Source organism: Pleurodeles waltl, chromosome 11, assembly GCF_031143425.1.
Source record: "Pleurodeles waltl isolate 20211129_DDA chromosome 11, aPleWal1.hap1.20221129, whole genome shotgun sequence".
Taxonomy (NCBI): domain Eukaryota; kingdom Metazoa; phylum Chordata; class Amphibia; order Caudata; family Salamandridae; genus Pleurodeles; species Pleurodeles waltl.
Genome location: NC_090450.1, coordinates 831,617,346 through 831,640,912, shown reverse-complemented (window position 1 = coordinate 831,640,912; position 23,567 = coordinate 831,617,346).

The window sequence follows — 23,567 nt, the reverse complement described above, 5'->3', positions numbered from 1 at the left end:
GAAGTCCTCAGTGCACCAAATCAAAAGATTTTCCACACCATCTTTTGTGCTATAAACCACAACATAGTTTTTGACTTTTAAAATGCAATGTGGGGACGTAGGGATAGTGGTTAAAAATGCGGAGATATGGGACACCTTCCTAGAACAGCTACTCGAAAAAGACGACACACACCCGCCCTAGATCACTGGTACAATGCAGACACCAAATAAAAGTAACAAGACATTCCTACTAAGAACCTCCCCCCAGTACCCGTAGCCTTTCCCTAAAGGAAATACATGTGACTTATATACTGAACCCCCAACTCCCCTGCGGGCCTCGCCGTTCTACCAAATACCCAAATATATGTGGTCAAGTCCCCCAATAGATCACCTCCCCCGTCAGCATCTTCCCTATCCCCTCTACCTATTATATATTGTTTTGCCTTCTCTTTCTCATTATCTGTTTTTTTGTTGTTGTTCTCTTCCTTTTATCTTTTTCATCGTTCTCACAGTGCTCATTTAACCAAATGTAACAATGATACAAGCTGTAAATCATTAAATAATTAACATCACAAGATGATAAGAAGCAAGAAGGTGGTAAAGGAACTCCACAACTGCATTATAATCAACACTGTTTATTGAATCACTGTAAGAATTGTTCATTGAAATATTCAATAAAAATATTTTTTTTTTAAATGCAATGTGAATTGCTGGAACACCTCATCTAGGTATAACCAACACATGATCACAAGAGACTAGTAAGTGTACCACCTAAGAAAGTTAAAAAACGTATATTCAGTTCTTATACTCTCCACTTACATATGAGAGGATGATATGAACCACATTTGTGCATGTTCTGCCTGATTCACTTTCAGAAATGAAGTGGGTGATTTAGATAGCTCCATATTTGACTGCAAGTTTTACAAAAAGCTGTCTTTGAAACCCTACAGAATATCTTATAAAATTTGTCATGCATCCGTTCCTATGCAGATATATTTATAGTAGTGTGGTGACAGCATGTCCACTATCTAACTCGATGATGCCCTTAAGTTCATCAGATCAGAAAAGTTGAGTGCCTGTAACTCCGATACCCATGCAAATTACCATTGAATTGTATATTTACAAACAGTGTGAGTATAATTATGAGAAACTCAGACATCATGCGTGTGTTCCTAGACATCCATGTGTGTAGTGGGGCTCTTTACCCTGGCCTTACATAACCTAAGATGTAACCAAATGAGGCAAAATTTGCTGCAATTCTATTATCTCCAAGAAGCAGAATTACATCCTTTTCACGTGTTAGCGCACAGGACCAAATGCTGCTTGCTCCAGCCCATTTTAAGTGCCCCATAACATGATGAACAAAATATGCAAAGTAGCGGGACGTGCTTGGTTCACAAACAGCTTCGTCGAAGACTCACATAATGGCAGTTCAGCATGCAAACTGGTAATTTTCCGTCAAAATTGTTAACTCGGTTAATAATTTGTAAACTGAAAACTCAGAGTCAAACTGGGACACTTCATAGAAACTTGTAAATAAATAATACATAATTAGTATGTCTTTTCTTTTATTAAATTATACCTTCTGCTTAATATGTACAATTGTACTGACTCCATAAGCAAGCTTATGTGATGCGGACAGCACAGCACCAAAACGCAGAGCAGAGGAGCGCCAGTACTTCTGAGGACAAACGTTTGCACCAAAGTTATAATTGAGCATACAATTCGACCCCTAAACTCTTTTCTAAAGACCGCTATTTAATAAAAGTCTCTTTAATAACTGCATTTTTTGAAGCTTTTTACCAAGTTTTATTTTTTATTTTTTTAGATTGTAAAACCTTTTTTCTCAAAGAGAGTTTGATCACCCGCAGTGTCTAATTTAGTATGCTTATTTTCGAGTTTTCAGCGCCAACATAATATCACACATTTTTGTAATTTAAGGTATTCTGTGAGGCTGGCATGTACCATCCTTACCTCAGAGAATATTGTGTCAGCTATCAGGCAACCAGAATAGTATTTGTACCATTTCAATATTAGATAATAAAGTAAGGATGGAGATTGTTGGTCGCGCTATGCCCCTCCATAACGCTTCATCCAATTTACAATTCTTTTATTACTTAAAGCAAGCATACATTTAGGAAGTTGTTCACTGTGCACCAAATACAAACTTAGGGCCAGATTTTTGGAACCCTTGCGCCATTCCAACACCACATTAGTGTAATTTTTTTATGCTAATGTGGTGTTGGAAGGGGAAAAACGCTGCACCATATTTGCAAAGTGGTGCAATGCATGCATCGCACCACTTTGTAACCTCTTGCACCACATTATACCTGCATCAGGCATGATGTATGCAAGTGGGTGTGCGGCGCTGGGGGGGGGGGGACAAAAAATGCTGCAAAGGAATCTCTGAGATTCCTTTGCGCCATTTTTACCAGCATTTTTTAACGCCTGCTAAGTGCAGGCGTTAAAAAAAGGCTCCCATTAATTGCAATGGGCCTCTGGATGCTTTGCAGGTTTAGCATCATAATTTTTAATATTAGTCCTGCAAAGCACCGGACTAGCATTAAAAATTATGATGCTAGTCACCCTAACTACCGCCATGGTGCACCGTATTATAAATACGGCGCTACCATGGTGGCGCTAGAGGGCGCTAAGGGGAGCAAGAAAAGTGGTGCTGCACAAAGTGTAGCGACACTTTTCATCACTATGCCCCTTCCTTTTTCAGCAAGGTTAGTACATTTTTCACAGTCTGATACTCTGAGCTCAGAACACAATGCCACATTTCTGGACCCGGTGCACAGCATGTGCAAAGTAAGAAGTCCAGGCCACAGATAAAAAATGCTAAGTCATCATGCAAGCTGTAAGGTCGGGCAGAATACATAACCAGAAATTCAATAAATGAGAAAAAAACAGCAGCACCTTATGGCATACCTGCAAAAAGTGAGATGAACAGGTGTGTTACTAGAATGAAACAGATATTCCCAAATAAACATTGCTGCATTTTGCATAAGAAGCTAAGCAGGAACTGCAAAATCAACCATTGTAAAAACAATGCTGTAACGGAATTAACAACAGTGTGAATGCTGTAGAAGCATACAAGTCCCGCAGAGGGTTAACACTTGAAAGCCAATGCCCTTGTCTAGCAGGCAGCCAATATTTCTATCAATGAATTATGCAGCAGCACTAGTAATGACCTAGTAGGGAGAGCTATTTAAAACAAACCAATCAATTGTGTTAACGGAAAACTCAAGGGAAAACAGGACACCACTCGCACAGCTTGTATAGGAGACACTGCTGATAAGGAGCCCAGAATAAAACAGGATATTTTAGACCAGGTCATCCTTTTCGTTCTGGGAAAAATTAAATATTAACTCGTGCAGAACATGGAAAATTAGTTGTGCAATGCTCTACGTGTCTGAGATCTCAAAGAGTTTGTGTTACAGAACTATAACTCTGTCATGAAATGCATTTTCAGGCATAAAGCACCAAGAAATAAACAAGGATTTAACCTAAATTGTGGGACAGAGTATCTCGTGAGGACCGCAATTATTTTCTAGTGCTAATTGTTAAAAAATATACAAATGTAATATAATGCTACTTCTGGCCGCTTTTAACCAAAAGCTAGACTTAAATTAAACTGTGGCAAGCATTGGCACAGCCAATCGGTCAGTTTTTTTATAAGTGAAAATGCTTATTAACTGATGGAAAAGTTTGCATGTATGTATTCAAGCACACACAACACACAAGCACACAACCTCACACTAATAGACTACATACACAAAAGTGTCAATGTTCTGTCAATTTTAAATGCACAAAGGTAGTATTATATGTGTGCTGTCTTCATCACAGTCATGTGTCTTTGGTCTTACCTGAGCAGGGCAGAGGCGCAAGTCCGAGAGGGAGGGTTAAGCTTGTATTTGATATTGCGCTGCTCTACCAATGCAGCTGTAATGTTATCTATGCATGTTATCCGGGTGAAGACTACTATCACTGCTCCTATCTGCTGCTGATGGCAAAAATACATGTTCCTGCGTATTCTGACAGTCTTTGAGTGCATCCTTGAGCCTCAGAATGTGAGGGTGGTGGCCAAATCCCGCTAACAGCTCATAGTGTCATGTGTGCAAACGAGGAGCTAGAAGTGCTCTCCTGCTTGTATCCTGTGATCTGAATTATCCTGCAAGGAGGCATGCAAAGCTGACAAAACTGGTGCAGAGGCCAGTGGTATATTTCAGTTCCCCCGGTTTTCACATTTCATTCTGGGACTCATAATTCTGCTCCCATTCCACACTTCACAGCACAAACATGCCAGCCCACACAGTGCCACTGTGTGTAACACTATGGGACTGATTACGAGTTGTGCATTACCAACATTAAGTCATGCTCCGTTTAAATAGACATACATTAAACACTAAGTAAAATTATGAGTTGTTTATCGTGTGCATAAAGTACCATGGGGCATCCAGTGCAGCGCCACTTTCCTTGCACCCCTTTAATGCCCCCCTACCACCACCATGTGTGCGCTGTATTTAAAAATACTGCGCACCATGGCACAAGGGAGGGGGCAATAGTGTAAAGGTTTTGAACGCTACTGATATACTCTTCAGGGTTAGTGCTGAAATTTTGGCACTAACCCTGAACAGTACATAGTAGCCCAATGTAACCAATGGTGCGCCCCCTTTAACGCCTGCCTTGAGCAGGTGTTAAAAATGCCAGAAAAAATTATGCAAAGAAATCTCTTAGATTTCTTTGCGCTATTTTAGCAGCCCCCCTAACAGTAATGCACCCCTTGCATACATTATGCCTGACACAGGCATAATGTGGTGCAATGGGTTACAAAGTGGTGCAATGCATGCTTTGCGCCATTTTGTAAATATGACTCTGCGTTTTTGGCCATCTTATGCCACATTAGTGTCAAAAAAATGACGCTAATGTGTCGTTAGATGGAGCTAGGCCCTCTTAAATCTGGGCCCATTATGTTTGCCATATATGCTAAATAACTTACGACATATTAACTAATGATGTAAACTAAATGTTATAACAAGTGAAGCAGAATAGGGAAATCATTCAGAAATTGGCACAAAACCATAATACCAGCTCTGACCAGGTGGTGTATTTTTTTAAATCATAAATCTATTGAAGAAAAGGGAGTTGTGTACTCAACAAGAAGTCAGATTTCCTTTGTACACCAAGGTCAAATCATTTGTGCACCGATGGGTGATTGTTTGTGGAAAGATTTGAGTTTTGTGAATGTACTTAGCATATATGACACAACTTTGGTTTAACACATATATTCATAATATATAACACAATAGAGATGTCCATATTTGGCAAATAAAACTCAATAGGCAAAGTACTGCGGTAGAACATTTATTTAAATGTGCAATAAAATGTTCAATTGGTAGCATTGCACTGCACCAAAAGATTGACACAACTGTCATAATTCTGAAACGATTCATAACAGATATTGTCATCATACCTGAGACTCATGCATTTAAACACTTGCAGGCAATTAATCGGTGGCACATACAGCATGCAATCTATTTGGAACACTATAAACAAGATGTTCAGTAAGCAGATGTTGGGAGCACTCTCATTTAGTCGGCCAAGAAGTAATGTATTATGCATTGCATGCCTCAGTTTATTTTGTGGGAACGTTTGAGAGGATGCAGTAGATGTAGTAGATGGAGTTGTCATTTCACAAGTCACAAATTGGTTAATTTGTGACAATGTCATTTCTTGTCTTACCAGCAGTTGACCCAGGGTATTTAGGGCTGACTCAGTTGAAGTCTGTCCATCCACCAACTGACAACTGATAGTGTGTTTAGATGTTGTCATGCGGTACATGCCCTGGTATTTGAATGCGGAGGACGTCTATTTTGTGCATCTGAAACTTTATTGTGCTGTGGCTGTTTCTTTAGGGTATCTCTAATCGGAGGAATAACAGAATCCAAGACTACCTGTTTATTGAAAGTTTCTAATAATCATTATTGTCCTTCTTCAAGTTTTGCTATGCATTTGATTAGCACTTCATAAATTTGACCTGAAGTTGTTTCATGATGCCGATCTTCTGTCATTTGTATGCCCTCAACTTAAAATATCGGTGTACTGAAATTGTCATCATTTGTTTGCATATCAATGGTGTATCCTTGCTGGTGCTCGGTGCCAATGAATTGTACAGGGATCATTTCCTCAGGTGGAATTAGCCCCTTCACTCCTGTACTGAGTATTATTTGTGATATAGCCAGTCACCATTGAGTCTGTAGTGGAACAAGCTGTCTTTTGGGATGTTTTGTGTTCTCACATGAACCGAGAAGGCTAGCTTCTGCTGCAATGGTGGGTACAGTAATTGTTTTGTTCAAATAAGTGGTAATTGATGTCAACTGTCTTGTCTTGGATTTTTCAGCAGATGACACATTTTATCTGACTTGGCATCTTCTTCCTGAGCACTAGATTTCTGTGTGTTCTTGCCAAGTGTACTGGATGTTTTATTACTTGTGATTTCGGAGCTGGGGGCTAAATAGACAGTTGTCTTCCTTGGTGAAACGGTCTTAATTGTAGGACCAGGTGTAACTGGAGCTAAGGATCGAGCAGCTGTTGCTGTCAACCCACAATCGTCTTCTTCATACTTGCCTTCAGGAAGCCCGTATTTTGTAAAATAAGATGATCTTTTCCTATGCCACATTTACACATCTGATGAAAAATAGTGGGTTAATACAGATTGAATGTTGGAAGTAAATGCAAGTGAAAATTGTTTCATCACGAAATACTGTTGGTACCATATATATAGTGCTATGTGATTTTACAACATCATGTAATCAGCGCAAATGGAAAAGGATAACATAAAATCTGCAAAGTACATCGTACATGCAGCTTGGCTCACTTGTGTCGACTTGTTCTGGAGGGGGAAACATCCTCTGTGCTTGATCCTGGGGAGTGCAAGGCCACAGTCTCTGGAGTGGGTGACTTGCCCACCTGCTCTGGAGGGGGCAACATGCCCTGTGCTTTATCCTGGGGAGAGCAAGGCCACAGTCTTTGGAGTGGGTGACTTGCCCACTTGCTCTGGAGGGGGCATCATGCCCTGTGCTTGATCGTGCTTGATCCTGGGGCGTGCAAGGCCACAGTCTCTGGAGTGGGTGACTTGCCCACTTGCTTCCGGAGGTGGCAACATGCCCTGTGCTTGATCCTGGGGAGTGCAAGGCCACAGTCTCTGGAGTGGGTGATTTGTCCACTTGTTCTTGAGGGGACAACATGCTCTGTGCTTGATCCTGGGGAGTGCAAGGCCACAGACTCTGGAGTGGGTTACTTGTCCACTTGCTCTGGAGGGGGCAACATGCCCTGTGCTTGTTCCTGGGGAGTGATAGGCCACAGACTCTGGAGTGGGTTACTTGCCCACTTGCTCTGGAGGGGGCAACATGCCCTGTGCTTGTTCCTGGGGAGTGATAGGCCACAGTCTCTTATATGGGTGACTTGCCCACTTGCTCTGGAGGGGGCAACATGCCCTTTGGTTGCTCCTGGGGAGTGCAAGGCCACAGTCTCATGTGAGGGTGTCTTACCCACTGGTTCTGGAGGGAGCCTCATGCCCATGGTCCTGGGGAGTCTTGGCTATGTGGGAGTCTTAACCATTGGTTCTGTAGGGGGCCTTGTGCCCTGTGCTCTTGATCCTGGCTTAGTGGGTGTCTTACCCACTGGTTCTGGAGGGGTCCTCGTGCCCTGTGCTCTTGATCCTGGGGAGTGCAAGGTCACAGTCTCTCAGGTGGGTGTCATAGCCACTGGATTTGCAGGGGGTAGGCCCCACAGCAGCCCATGGTGGCAGGATGACATACCGTCTGCCGGCAGTGACGGCTGCTCATCGGGCTTCTCCTGCCCATCCCCTGCAACCTTGGACCGCTGCCCACTGGAGGTGGTGGTGCTGCTGGGGGGGGCTCCTGCCCATTCCCTGCAACCTCGGACGGCTGCCCACTAAAGGTGGTGGTGCTGCTGGGGGGGAATCTCCCGCCCATCTCCTGCAACCTCAGAAGGCTGCACAACCATGGTTGGTGGTGGGGACTCGATCACAGTTCCTGCCCCAGGCCAGTGCTCCTCCTGCCTGCTGGGGCAGCCTCCTTTACCTTCTTAGCAGCTGCTGGGGAAGGCTCCCTTACCTTCTTAGCAGCTGCTGGTGCAGGATCCTTGGTCCTTCTGGCAGCTGTGGCAGGCTCCTTTACCTTCTCAGCAGATGCTGGGGCAGGCACCATTACCTTCTTAGCATCTGCTGGTGCAGGCTCCTTGGTCTTTCTGGCAGCTGGGGCAGGCTCCTTTCCCTTGAGGCTGCCTGGTTCACCTTCAGGACATGTGGCCTGGATCCTTTTCCACCACAAGTGGGTGTGGTGAGGACTGGGCCCGTGAGCTGGGTGGCTGAGGTACTTGGCTGAGTTCCTCCCACCCTGGTCATACATGCAGGATGGGGGAGGGGTAGGGAAGAGGTCATTGGTGGATGGGAACAGGTTTTTAGGGACATTGGGGCGGGAAGAGGGAGAAGGAATGGGAGTGGAGGAAGAGGGAGTGGTTGTTGGAGGTGTCTGTCAGCTGATTTCGGGTGCAGGTGCATGGGCTGGATGCTGTTGTGAGGTGTATGGCTGCTGGGTATCTGAGTGCTTGTGTTTGTGTACCTTAGGAAGGGGGGGGACAGAAACAGTGGAAGAGGACACAGTGGACATGTGCATGGCTTTTGTTGAGGTGTCTGCCAGTGAGGTGTGTGTTCTGCTTGGTGTGGTGATGATGCTGGTAGTGGATGATGATGTAGTGCATGCAGGTGTGAGTGTAGACAGAGCTGGGAGGGAGGTGGAAGAGGCGGAGGAAGGGGAGACAGTGGAAATAGTGGATGCTGGGGTGTCTGCATCTGGATGGTGTTTGTTTGAGTGCCTGTGGGATGAAGTGTGGTGCTTGTGTTTGCTTGAACCACTCTTTTGTGTTGTCTTGTGGCTCATCTGCCTGTGTGCTTGGGATCTGTTGGGGTTGAGGAGAATGGGCTTGGGAAGAGGAAGTTGGAGGGGGGAGGTTATCAGAGAGGAGGCCAGAGCTTGGATCGATCTCTGTTGGGCCATCAATCCAGTGTGAATGCCCTCCAGGGATGCATTAGTCTGTTGCAACTGGGTTTCCAGCCCCTGGATGGCATTCACAATGGTTGACTGCCCTACACACTTGGATCTCAGAAGGTCAATAGCCTCCTCACTCGGGGCAGCATAGCTAACTGGGGCAGGGCCTGAGGTGTCTGAGGTGAAGGAGCTGCCCACCCTCCTAGGTGAGCTGGCATGGGCAACTCGAGCAGGAGCTGCTGGGAGGGCACTTTTAGTACGAGGTGGCGGAGGTACCTGTAGATGGGGTGGTCGCAGAGGAGTCCGCCACCAGCAGGGAGCTTCCATTGGAGGAGGTATCTGTGTCAGAACTGTTCCCTCCTGTCTCCGCCTTGGTGCTCCCCTCGCCCTCTGTCCCACTGGGGACCTCACCGTCGGTGGACTCTGCCTCCTGGGTACTGTGGGATGCAGCTCGCTCCATCGCTGGTGCCTCTGCTCCTCTGCCAGATGATGCTAATGTACATAAGGACAGGGTAACAAAACAAAAATGGGGGGAAGAGACAAAGGATACACTTGGTCAGTGGCTGCACGAACACCACAGTTGGCGTACACAGCACCCTCACACATAGGGAACAGCCCTACGGAATATGCCATAGCACTAGCAGAGAAATAGTTAGCAGCCAAGCCATGGGGCGGGGCACACACCACCAAATGGAGCACACCGGGGACCCACCCAGCCCTGACCATTTGTGGATGCCTACGAGCTAGGTAGCAAGATTCTCCCTTCTGAACCCCAGCCACTAGGGGACCTGTGCTGCAATGTCAGGTTTGGCCGAGGGGCACCCACTGACACACATCTCCCACCCAGATACCACCCTACCATGCGTAAGTTGTCATGATGGAAACTGTACTCACCCCCTTGTGGCTGCTTTGATGCCCTTAAGTGCCCACCCAGTTCAGGATAGGCCACCACCAGCATGCAGGCCATCAAGGGGGTCAGGGTTTGATGGGCACCCCTTCCTCATTGGGAGGCCATCCCCTGCTGGGCCTCCACTGTCTTCCATGCCCAGCGTCTCAGGTCCTCCTACCGTTTCAGACAGTGGGTGCTCCACCTGCCGTAGACCCCCAGGGTCCGCACGTCCTTGGCGATGGCATGCCATATACCCTTCTTTTGATGGGCGCTGACCTGCAGAGGAAATACACACAGGAAACTAAAATTAGTCAAACAATCCTGCCTCTTACACTTATGGCCCACCATACCCCTTCACATCACCATTTACACACACATGGCCCAGCAGACAACCAATACACTGCCCAGAGGACATCCACCCACCCCCCCCTTACACAAGGCCTTCACACACACCACTCCATGCATTCATGCCACTTGCATCATGCCCACAGTGTACTCACCGGTTGGTCTGGAGGCCCATACAGCAGTCCGTAATGGGGTAGGACCCCATCCTCCAGTTTCTCCAACTCCACCGAAGTGAAGGCTGGGGCCGTTTTCCCAGTCACATGGGCCATGGTAGGTTCAAGACACAGGTCACAGCAGCACATGCAGTGTAGGTCCTCTTCTGTTGAAGATCAGGTAGCAAGTGAGGGATGAGATAGAAAATGGTGGTCACTTCCGCGGCGGTGCATAATGTCACTGCCGGCGTAGATCACCATTGGCCACTGTAACCCATAGGGCCCAATGTTAACCAATGAGGAGTTGCACTGCGGTTCCCAACCACCTCCCGCAAAGGCGCACAACGTCAGCGGAATTGCCTCACTTCCACCTGTCCCTCCACACAGGACAGGCGGATGCCATTTCAGGGAGGGGCAGGCCCTGGACAATTGCTGCATCCCTGCTGAAATTAGGACATACTGTACAAATCACACTTACCCATTACAAGTTCACAGCATGCTAAGTTCTGTTGTAGCCCCATTGTTCAGTTTAAAACCGGCTCCTCACTCTTTTGCCCCATTGATTGCTACTGCTGTGGATGAATAGGAGGTGGAGACATACCCCCGTGTACAGACCCCTGGTGGACTTGGCAACAATGGAGGACAGGCACATTATCCTCACCTACAGATTTGACAGGGCCACAATCACAGAGCTGTGTACCCAGTTGGAGCCTGACGTGAAATCTAATATCCGTCACCCCAATGGGATCCCCTCTCTTGTGCAATTTCTATCAGTGCTCCATTTCCTGACAACTGGTTCTTTCCAAGTGACAATGGGCTTGGCAGAAAGAATGTCACAGCCAATGTTCTCAATAGTGCGCCCTGATCAAACACATGTGTAGCTACATTGTATTTCCCCAGGTAAAAGATTTGGCCACAGTGAAGGCCGAGTTCTTTGCAATGGGACATGTCCCCAACATAATTGGGGTGATTGATGGAACACATATTGCATTTGTCCCCCCTTCAGAATGAACAGGTGTTCAGAAATTTTTATAGTTTCCACTCTATGAATATACAGATGGTGTGCTTGGCGGACCAGTACATCTCCCACGTCAATGCTAAGTATCCTGGGTCGGTGCATGATACCTTTGCCCTGAGGAATAGCAGCATCCCAAATGTGATTGGCCAACTACAGAGGCACAGGGTGTGCCTAATAGGTGAGCCCTGGTTCCCACCCAGTATATGTTGGTGTATGGGTATGGTGTGGGCCATATGGGATAGTGTGTGGCTAACTGTTGTCCCTTAAAATTTGCAGGTGGCTCTGGTTACCCCAACCTATCATGGCTGCTGAGCCCTGTGAGAATGCCAGGACAAGAGCAGAAGAAGGTTATAATGAGCCACATGGGCGAACCAGGAGGATAATAGAAAGGACCTTCAGCCTCCTGAAGGCCAGTTTTCGGTTCCTCCATCTAACAGGTGGATCACTGTGCTACTCACCCAAGAAGGTCTGCCAGATAATAGTGGCATGCTGCATGTTGCACAACCTTGCCCTGAGACGCCATGTGCCTTTTCTGCAGGAGTAGGAGGCTGGAGATGCCCGTGTGGCAGCAGTGGACCCTGTGGACAGTGAAGATGAGGAAGCAGAGGATGAGAATGAGGACAACAGAACATCAGTGATCAGACAATATTTCCAATGACACACAGGTAAGACAGTGTTACTTCACATTTCAATGACATTTGTTTGAATTTTAGTGGAACTGGCATGCTGTTTTTTCACAGTTCTATGCCCACTTACTGTACCGTTTGGCAATTCATTTTGCAGATGTTGGTGACCTCACATATGCTCCTGGTGTGATCACTGCACCCAGCTACAGGTCTTTAATCTATGCTCATTTTTTGTACAGTTGAATTGCAATGTTTGTACCTCTTTAAATGAATACATAAATTTGACATACTGCAAACTTCTTTTTTTTCCAAGGTTGTTTATTGAAGTGTTAAAATGTGGAGGGGCAAGTGCAATGGGATAAGGTGATGATGGAGGAAAGTCCAGGGTATTGTTACAGTCTGTTTGTAGCAAAGGTGCATTGTCCAAGGGGACATAGGAAGGGGAGCAATGGCCGTTCAAGGTGGACAGGGTGACTGAGTGGGACACAAGGGTGACAATCAGGAGAGTCTTATTACCTGGTGGGGCTCTTGGCATGTGTCTCTGGCATCGGTCTGGATCGCAGGGAATATTTGTGGGGTGGTTCTCCTTCTGCAGGGGGAGGGGTGCTGGTGGGCTGTGAGTCGTGTGGCGGGGCCTCCTGGCTACTAACGGCAGTGGAGGTGGAAGGCTGTTCAGATGTCTTACTGGTGGCAGGGGCCCGCTGGTGTGTGACTGCCTCCCTCATAATATTGGCCATGTCAGCCAGCAGCCCTGCTATGGAGATCAGGATGTTGTTGATGGCCTCCAAGTCCACCCTGATCCCCGGGTACTGCTCCTCCTGCAGCCGCCTGTTCTCCTGCACACTGTCCGGGATCTGGCCCATTGTTCCTGGGAATGTTGAGATGCTCACAGTATCTATTGAAGTGCCTCCTGGAGAGTCGGTTCCCTGGGCCTGTCCTCCCCATGGCGCACAGCACTCCTCCCAGTTTCCCTGTTGGCCTGTGCCTGTGTCCCCTGAACCATGTGCCCACTGCCACTGACCCCAGGTCCCTGATTGTCATGGGTACAAGGTGCGGTCTGGGGTCCCTGTAGAGGTGGACACACTGCTGATTGACGTGTCCTGGGGACAGAGGTATGGGTATGCTGGGTGGGTGCTGTTGTGGTGTTTCTTGATGGGGGAGTCTCTGTAATGGTGTGTGACTGGGTCTGGGTAACCGGCTGCCCACAGGTCCCTGATGGGCCAGGTTGGTCATCCAGATCCTGAAGACCAGAGTTGCTGTCATCAATGTGACCCTCTTCTGTTGGAGGACTGGTTACTGCTGGCACCTCCTCTCTGGTGACATTGGCTGGGGTACCTGTGGGGATGTAAATTATGTGTTATGGTTTCTGTGTCTGACATATTGTGCATCTGTGGCTTGCCCTCTTTAGTTGGATTTGCCTGTAACTTGTATACGTTGGTGTATGGTGGGATGATTAGTTCTCTATAGTGTGCATGATTTAGTGATGAGTACCCATGCAGGACTGTGAGGGGTGTCCATGCATTGGTAGAGCATGCAGGGCTTGGCATTGGGATGAGTGAGATGTGATAGTGGGGTGTATGGGAAGTGGTGGAGTGATGGGAGTGAGGGTGAGGGTAGGGGTATGTGATGGCATGCAGGGAGGGGAGTAATAGTAGTAGAGAGCTGACTTTCCAGAGTCCAGTCCTCCTCCTATTCCAACCAGGCCCTCAGGATGCAAGATTGCCGAGACTTGCTCCTCTCATGCTGTTAGTTGTGGGGGAGGAAGTGGGGATCCACCACCAGTCCTCTGTACAGCGAGTTAGTGTCTTGCTGCAATGGAACATACCTTCCCCCACAGGTCGTTCCACCTCTTCCTGATGTCATCCCTAGTTCTTAGGTGCTGTCCCACGGCATTGACCCTGTCCACGATTCTCCACCATAGCTCTATCTTCCTAGCTATCGATATCTGCTGCACCTGTTCTCCAAATAGCTGTGGCTCTACCCTGATGATTTCCTCCACCATGACCCTTAGCTCCTCCTCTGTGAAGCAGGGTGTCTTTGTGGCACCATGGGTGTTGTGTGAAGTGTGTAGGAGAGGGTGTGTTGGGTAATGTGTTGGGGTGTCATAATGTGGTGGGCATTGTTCTGTTGGCATAACGGTGTGTGTTTTGATACCGCCAGTTTATCACTGACCTTTGGGCTGGCGGATTTGTGTATGTGGCTGAATAGTGACAGAGTGGTGTTTGTGTGTCATAATATGGGGAACGGATATCAGCGGCAGGGGTAAGTTGGCGGCAGTCAGTGTGGCAGTAAATGGGATTTACCACAATGAGGGCCTATGTGTGACCATAAAAGCACAAGATAAAAAATCCAAAACACATTATACAGTTCAAAGAGTAAAAAAACTGTTAAAAAAGGTAATGTTAAAAACTGCACCAATAAATACAAAGAAGCAGCAATGCAGAATCCAATAAAGATCACCCAATAAGCAACTGAAGTGCATACATTTTTCTTAGAATAATAGCAGCAATAATATAGCTTAGGACAGCAGTACAAATTTCAACAGAAGATAAACCCTACAGATAGATCAGCCCCTCTTTATAAGATGCAAAATCCTTAATTCAGAGGATTGGACGTAAGAAGTGCAATCTAAGGGAATCATAAAGTGTGCAAAAAAGCATAAAGTGCAGAGTAGATTGAGCAGTAACAGCATCACAAGGACAACACAGGAGGGATGCGTGCCAAGTACTACCTGTGGGGAAGGACAGAAGGAAATGAACTGTGTTCGATCTCAGCCTGGTGAGATAGAACCTGTGTTCTGGATTATTTATCCAGGTTGAAGAAGGCTCCATACCTACAGATGTAAACAGGTGCATCAATCTAATCACTGATGCCATGACCAGTGATCTCTCAAGTCTGGCTTCCACTCTATATGATTCATATGCCCCCTATCTATGTCTTTAGATTTTTAGATAATGTTTCCCAGTCTATCAAAAAGCTGACTATGGCCCAGGCTATAAAAGATATTTGTTATATTGGCCAGCCGTGTAACCTGGGCTTAGAAAATCCGCCAGTACCTGTCTTGAAAATTGTGTCTTAGGGTTGCACCATACCTTTAGCCATAAGAGAAGTGGTGCCATACTAATTTGGCCTTCCATAGATCCATCTTTTCAGTTCTATGTGTGCGTTATGACTTAAGGTGGTTTTAAAAACTGCTAGGAGTCTGCAAAAAAACTCAACCTCCTGCGCCATAAGTGGCTACTGATAGGTATTTCCTTATAGAGAGCTGGATCATTTCCAGAATCGGGTTTTGGCCTAACTTTTGACTAATCTAAATATGCAATCACCAACAGCTCCCCTCTTTTGCGCTCTTTGGATCATAAGCCTGTCCCATCTCCCATTTTCATACAATAAAATATCTAAATAGTTAAAAGTAGATAATTTCTCAATAGGGCTCCCCCCAATAAGAAACATTTTTAATTTGGTATTTTTGGGCACGCATGACATAACTAACAACTTTTGCTGGTTCCCCTTGAGTGTAAGACTAAGCATATAATCATTAAAACTTTTGAAGTCCATTGGCAGTCTGCACTAAAAGGACTGCATCATCTGCATAGACCAACACAGGAGCTGCCTGGGTACCAACTCTAGGGGAATTCTCAGTGCATGATCTTAATGCTGTTGGCAGATAATTTATATAAAAAAGAGAAAGGAAAGGAGCTAAAATGCACCAGTTCTTGGCCCCTCTAACAACCTTTATGGGGGCTATACAGTCCCCATCCTGCGAGTAGCGCACTCTAGTTGTAGTGTTGTGATATAAACATCTTATCAGATCTAATAAAGGGGCGTCAATTCCTGCCTGTTCCATCAAATCGCACAACATATTCCTATCTACAGCATTAAAGGAGCAGACCAGATCCATAAAGGCCAGTTACAAGTCCCCTACCTTGTCCTTGACGCATTTTACCAAAAAATGAAGTGTTGGGTTGAGGACTTGCTCCACAGTCCATAGACCTGGTTGGAAACCACATTGAAACAGACAGAAGAAGGAATTAGCCTCTGCCCAGATCTCTAGTTTACCCAAAATGACACTCCCTAAAATCTTTGCTGTTGAATCTATCAGTGATATTAGGTGATAACATGTGGATGATTTTCAATTGCCTTTTTTATAATTAGGTACGATTATGGCTTCCTTCCATTAATCATTCTGGCTGCCTCTCACTGCAGCCATCAGCCCATTTGTGACCAATGGTACCCAAAACTCTACATTTTGTTTAAATAAATCAATTGGTACCCTATCAGGGCCAGGGGCCCTCCCGTTGGCAGCATACATAATAGCATTTGTTACAGAGGCTAGATCTGCAAGGTCAACTATTCAGCTTTCATTCATAGGGTGTGAATGAGGCCCATTTTCCTTGACATCGATGTCCCTTTCTTTTCCTGGTTGAAAACAAGAGAATAATGGTCTGTCCAATCTTGTTCGGGAATGTGACAATCAATCTCTGTGGATTGACTATCTGAGAAAAAAGAGTGGTTAACTATATCCCAAAAAAGCCTGGAATCATTCGACTGCACTGCTTTATTTATACCCTCCAAGGCAATCATCCTGATGTCTTGTTCTCATTGCTGAGTGCTTGCTTATATTTGGTTTGTGCTGCTCTAATATCCATAATGTTATGTGGGGAAGTGTTGGTAGCTGCCTAAAGGTTCAACAGCAGCAGTACACTCAAGACTAAACCACGAGTGACCAGCTCTCTCTTTGGGTGGTTTACTTGAAAGAAGCCCACTAGAAATGGCTCTACGGATCCCTGTGAATCTATCCAAAATGTTTGCAGGATCATCCTATATAGAGAGGCAGCCCAAGATCTCATCAGGGTTCTCACTAACAAGGTCATTGAAAAACCTTTTTTGGTTAATAGAACCCCACTTTAAGTGAACCCCTCTATTTGCTGTATATCAAACAGAGAGTATAATCTTGCCAGGTGTACTTTGGTGATGAGAATATTGTAATTTTAAAATGACAGGGTTATGGTCGCTGTGTAGGTTAAATGCACCTTGTAACCCACAAATTGCTGTACCAAGTCCCTTGATAGCAACACAAAGTCTATAATACTGCCCTACCTCTTCCAAAAAAGGGAATTATTTCACCATTTCCCTGGACATCAGATGCAGAAGGATTAATAGATTCAGGGCTTTGCCATAGACTGAATATTCAAAATGAGCAATATCGTCACCCTGAATTATAGAAAAGCCACATGTATGCTCACACAGACATTTGGAGATGTTAAAATCACCTGCCATATGATTGATGTATGAGTTTTCACCTTCTCTATATACTCAGGAACTAACTTCCCCAGACCATCAATAATGCCTATAGGGTGGTCAGAGAAAACATAGAAATAAAAAATAATTAAAAGAACATGAATCTGTTTTGGCAAAAATAGAATTACAATTTGATAGCATGACATTGATACTAGTATTTTGATTTCCAGGTTACTAATGGTACAGGACACAAAGGTTGCTAGGCCCCCTTTATGTCTTGCATTTGTACCATTAGACTTCAAACCATCAACAGCTAGAGTGTCAAAGGCCCAAGGCTTCTGGCAACAAATAAATCAAAATTCTCAACAAAAGACGACCAGTCCTAATTTTACAGTTTTTGGTGGATTCCCACCATGTTCTAAGATAAAAGTTGTAGACCAGGTCCACCGCCTTTAATCTTTGGTAAATCAAAATTTTGCCCAGACCGAGTTATTGGGACAGCGCTTACAGAACAAGTGTTTTCCCCCAAGTCCAATGATGACAATGCCCTGTTGTTCTCTCCTAATGTATTGCCATTAATTGGTGGGTGTGGCGCTAGAGATTCTCCATGAAGTCATTCTTAATTTTCCAAATCACTGAGTGGGGAAAACACATTTATACAGAGAATATAAGGGGCTTGGTCATGAGATGCTTGACCCAGACCACAACGGGCATGTAAGAAGGAAACAGATGGTTTATAGAAATATCCCAGGGGTAGGGTGACAACCTTGGTTTCGGTCAAATGTTTACGTTCCTTTGTTACCAGGATGTTCCCTATAAAGGCTGGCCTCCAGAAATTATAACAATTCAATCACCAACAATGTTTTTCCAAGATTGTCTAGGCCAGCCCTCCCTCCTCAACATTATTATCTCATTTTTGCCCCATCCACTTAAGTATTTATATTTACTCAACCAATGAGTGGCCCTATTCTGAAGCTGGTCCCATGACTCCTGTTGATTGGATCTAAAGTGAGAAGCCCCAGCCAAAATTAAAACATACAGCAGTCTGTAGGGGGGGAGATTGTCCTGAAAAGGTACAAAGAATGGACCCTCGACTTCCTTATCAGGTGGTGGATTAGCAATTGTTAAGTTAGAGAGAGCTGAAATAGGGTGACCAGTAGATTTTGAAACTATTTGCCTCTCAGGATAAACATGTCCAAAATTCACATTTGATATTGGTACATGGTTGCCCATGGAGTTTGCAGAGGAGCACTTGCCCCCTTTCTGAAGATTACCTCACAAATTATTACATGTTATATGTTCATGTGCACATGGTATACTGTCTTTGTCCCCCACATGGCCTACAAGTGGGTGTTGAAATGTCTTCAATAAGAAACTCTCAATCTGGTCCAGACAGTCTGAGAGCGGCTTTAGTTTCCCTTCAAGATTACTACTGAACTTCTCACAGAGGGCATCAAATGGCAGACAGGACAGGGAGTCCTGTTGCGGGAACTCACATGTCTGACTTGCAGAGGACCGAGTTTGTAGTAAACGCTGAAACCAGGAATGGAGCTGGCTTTTGTTACTCTACTGGGAGGGAAGTTCTTTACGCTGTGCTGCCACATTCCTTCCTAATTGTTTTTTCCTCTTCACCACTAAGTTTTGGGCAGGTTGCATGGTTTGAGAATCACCTGCCACGGACTCAACTTCTACGTTATCAGCAATGTCAACATGATCACTGGGGCAAACTGGGACTTGCAGACGGCCACCCCACCCTAAAAAGGCAAAGGTATGTTACTATTCATGTCAGGAGGAGCATGAACAGCTTGAACAAATGGCAAATGGCATCAGCCCGTAGTCAAAGAAGAGTCTGTGCTCTGTTAACTCAATTTCGTCAGCAATAATTCCAGCGGCTCTTTCTAGCATCCTATCAATAGAAACTAATGGGCATGTGGTAGAAGTATCCCTCTATGCTTTATGCTTCTCCATAGCTATGAAAACAAACACGGCAGGCCAACAGAGTTCTCTGGGTCCCCTAGTGGCGGGCCTTAGAAAGTGGACTCAGTCACATTCAGACATGGACAGGCCCTGACAGGCTCACCCTTGGCCTGGGCTTCACCCATGCATGGCCAGGCACGTCCCATGCCGTGGCACTGCAATGCGCTTTTATGAACAAAAGCAGCTTCAGCTGACAGCAAGGGGCGATGGGGAATGTAGTTCCCAGAGATGTATGGCTTTTTTACGGCTTTCCCCTTTGTCAGTATCACATCGGCAACATTAACGATGTAGCAATGAGGATCCCAGATGCTGCGAGACTGCAACACGCTTTTAAGTACAAAAGTGGCTTCAAGTGGCAGCAAGGGTTGATGGGGAATGTAGTCCCCCGGCGTGGTTTGGTGTTTCCACTTCTTCCCCCTTTGTCAGTATCACAGCAGCAATAGTAACAATGTAGCACAAGGGGTCCCAGATGCTGCTGGACTACGACATGCTTTTACGTGGAAAAGCGGCTTCAGTTGGCAGCAAAGGGGGGATGGGGAATGGAGTTCTCCAGCAATGTTTGGCATTTCTACGGCATCCTCCTTTGTCGGTATCACAGCAGAAGCAGTAACAATGTAGCAATGAGGGTCCCAGATTCTGCAGACTGTGACTCGCTTTTAGGCATGAAAGCAGCTTCTGCTGACAGCAAGTGGTGATGGGGAGTGTATTCCCCCAGCAATGTTTGGCATTTCCACAGCTTCCCCCTTTGTCAGTATCACAGCGGCAACAGTAACAATGTACCAATGAGCGTCCCAGATGTCGCAGGGCTGTGCCATGCTTTTAAGCGCGAAAGTGGCTTCACGTGCAGATAAGGGGTGGGGAATTTAGTCCCCCAGTGATGTTTGGTATTTCCACGGCTTCCTGCTTTGTCAGTATCGCATTGGCAACATTAACAATGTAGCAATGAGGATCCCAGATGCTGCGAGACTGCAAAGTGCTTTTAAGTGCAAAAGTGGCTTCAGGTGGCAGCAGGGGTTCAGGGGGAATGTAGTACCCCGGCGTGGTTTGGTGTTTCCACTTCTTCCCCCTTCGTCAGTATCACAGCGACAATAGTAACAATGTAGCACACAGGATCTCAGATGCTGCTGGACTACCAGACGCTTTTATGTGGAAAAGCAGCTTCAGCTGACAGCAAACAGGGATGGGGAATGTAGTTCTCCAGCAATGTTTGGCATTTCTACAGCCTCCTCCTTTGTCGGTATCACAGCAGAAGCAGTAACAATGTAGCAATGAGGGTCCCCGGAGCTGCAGAATGTCACTCACTTTTAAGCATGAAAGCATCTTCAGCTGACAGCAAGTGGTGATGGGGAGTGTATCCCCCCAGCGATATTTGGCATTTCCACAGCTTGCCCCTTTGTCAGTATCACAGCGGCAACAGCAACAATGTACCAATGAGCGTCCCAGATTTTGCAGGGCTGCGACATGCTTTTAAGCACGAAAGTGGCTTCACGTGCAGATAAGGGGGGTGGGGAATTTAGTCCTCCAGCGATGTTTGACGTTTCCACGGCTTACCCCTTTGTCAGTATCACAGCAGCAACAGTAACAATGTAGCAAAAAGGGTCCCAGATGCCACAGGACTGTGACACACTTTTATTGTGCAAAAGCAGATTCAGCTGGAATGTAGGGGTGAAGAGGAATGTAGTCACCAGCGATGTTTGGTATTTCTATGGCTTCCCCCTTTGTCAGTATCACACCAACAAGAGGAAGAATGTAGCAATGAGGGTCCTAGATGCTGCAGGACTGCTATATGTCTTTTTAAATACAAAAGCGGCTTCAGCTGGCAGCAAGGAGTGATAGGGAATGTGGTCCCCAAGTGATGTTTGGTGTTTCCACGGCTTACCCCTTTGTCAGTATCAAAGCGGAATAGTAACACAATAGTAACAATGTAGAAGTTAGGGTCCTAGGGTGCTTCTGGTATTAAATGTAAACATTCTGAAATGTTTCTGCAGACAAGTGAATTCTTTTGTAGCTACTAGTAATATCACAACTGTTTCAGTAGTAGGTGTTTGCTGATCTCTCACATAAAACCTATTTACAGAGGTGTAGAAGTCAGATGGTGCAAGAGACTTGATTTTGTTATATTTTTCAATTTAATGTAGTGTATTTGATGCAAGCATTTTGGGGTGGATTCATCTTTGCATGTTTGCACACCTGTCTGAGCAGAAAGGGCCACTGTAAAAAGTTAAACCTGTGTGTATAATTCAGATTGCTTGTGCAGATAGAGAAATGTACCCATGGAAGATATGAGAATCCTAAACAGGTCCACAACAAGCAGACATTGATTCAAATGGAGACAGGACACCAACTACTCGTTTTACATGGATGAGTACTACCCTGGCAGAGTGAAAGGTCTTGAGATCCATTTAAAATAAGGATTTGCTTCCTGAGAAGCGTAGAATGCATACATCAGTATTGTACTTCTAAGAGCCCTGCAACCCACTTGTACATCTTGAGTCCTGGGCCTTTCATGAAACCCTCAAATAAGCACAGACCTAATACCAGAGGCCAGTCTAAGTGATCATACCCATGTCTATAAACAAGTAACCATGTACTCTCTTCTTCCCTTCAGCAGGAATTAGAGATATAACAATAATACAAGATGTCTATTTTTCTTTCTATTTGACCTCACTGTGAAATGCTTGGCCAATTTTGTTACAAGACTGAAGGCTATCATTATGCATATATCCTTTATTGCTACCCCAACATGCAGCCGTTTAAAGAACAAATATACCTCATAAAGAAAAATATTCCATTGTGGAACCCTGGTACAGAATGTATATGACAATGACAAAAAACCTTGTTCTCTTTTATTAGCTGCTTCCATACAGATAACAACTAGATTTCTGCTCTAACTGAATCTCTTTGCTTCTGGTTACATTTATAGGATTTATTGATTATTTGTATTGCTTCAATGCATACATATTGACAAGCTATTCCAATTTATGGAACAGCTCTTAGTTTTTTTGTTTCATATATTCATATTCTCTTATTACTAATAGTGTATACTTTATTCTTATTATGGTGTTTTCCCCTTAATTTCTTACCCATTTTTCAGACGAGTCTGGATTTTCAAGAACAAAAGAAAAAGGTGATGTTTGGCACTAGAACTGCGCCATTGTGATAATCCTTTTGCTTGTGTCCCCGTGCAGCATCTAACTCCCAATGGAGGCCTCATGGCACACAAGGACCCAACCAGGAGGAGAAGGTAAGGCTCTGCCGCACTGGGGCTTCCCGAGCAGCCTCCAACTCCCGACAGGCCCCCTGATACATGAGGACCCGACGAGAGGGTCCGCCAAGTTGAGAAAGCATCGCAACCTACCCTCTGACCCCGAACGCGCTGCTTACACCTACCTCAGCGCACTGTGGGTGTTCACAACACGGTTCAGCATAGGTTCCTTTGTGTACCCGGCTGCGACGGTGATCCTTTTTTGTGCTATTTGGGAAGCGTCACAGCAATAGGAACTGAGGGTGGACTAATATAGCGTACATTTGTTTCTACGCTGGTTGTCATAGTTGCACCGCTTTAAAAAAAATCCACAATGTTGGTTGAATCAACGCTCTGCCTCACATAACTATTGAGTGTTTTTCTCTCAGGCAAGAGGGATGATTATACTAATTAATGTTATTTTCACATTTCTAATCAATTGGAGGTTTAAAGAGAATATTGTAATATTTAATTCTACTGTAAGGTTTCTAGTTCATTGAATAGCATGGCTGAGGAGAATAGTTTACCTCAGATGGAGATTGGAGAAGACATGTTTAAAAATATTTTGAAGAAGGACTGAAAAGCTCCATTAAAGAAGTGGTGGATGCCACAATAACCAAGAGGAAGAGGAGTGCCCCTTCAGAAGAGGAGTACTTCTCTATCTCTGATGATGAAGGACCCTCTAACCCCAGAAACAGAAAAGGCGGTAAAGCCCTAGGTAAGACAAGGCATCTTAACAGACCCAAAGACACTGGATCGAGGACAAGATGGGATGGCACTCTGTCCTCAATGCATGGTAGCCTGAGTGTTACAAGAGACCAAGGTAGCCACATCGCTACAAGCGGCACAAGAGATTATGCTGTCTTTCACAGCACAGTAGACAGCCAGGACTCCTTTAGGCTCTGTATGTTTGATGCCAATAACAATGAGAAGGGCTTTGATAATTTTGTCTTTGACACTGAGGAGGACCCAGGCCTGTGAGCAGTCTGGTTAATGATTTGCAGGGCACCTCCTCTACTAGA